Source organism: Babylonia areolata, chromosome 27, assembly GCF_041734735.1.
Source record: "Babylonia areolata isolate BAREFJ2019XMU chromosome 27, ASM4173473v1, whole genome shotgun sequence".
In the NCBI taxonomy this organism is placed as follows: Eukaryota; Metazoa; Mollusca; class Gastropoda; order Neogastropoda; family Buccinidae; genus Babylonia; species Babylonia areolata.
The window spans coordinates 19492693-19493126 of record NC_134902.1 but is presented as its reverse complement, the minus strand read 5'-3'; positions in this window follow the sequence as shown (position 1 = coordinate 19493126).

Here is a 434-nt window from a genome sequence, read left to right as displayed (position 1 = left end):
TTGTACAAGTGAATGATAGATGCATCTTTGAAATCCTGGGGGATCGTCTCTTCTTTCCACATGAGTGAGTACAGCTGATGAAGCTTCTCAGTCAGCACAGTGCCTCCGTCCTTGTAGACCTCTGCTGGTATGGAGTCTGAGCCAGGTGCTTTGCCACTGGATAGCAGACGGATTGCTTTCTGGGTCTCAAGAAGTGTTGGCGGATCGTCCAGTGCTTCATTGGTGGGGACTTGTGGGAGACGGTCTATGGCTTCATCATTTATGGAGGAAGGGCGATTTAAGACACTGTTGAAGTGCTCAGCCCATCGTTCGAGAATGTTCTCCTTCTCGGTGATCAAGGTATTCCCATCTGCACTGAGGAGGGGGGATGATCCTGAGGATGTGGGGCCGTAGACTTCTTTTAAGGCATCATAGAACCTCTTCATATCGTGCCT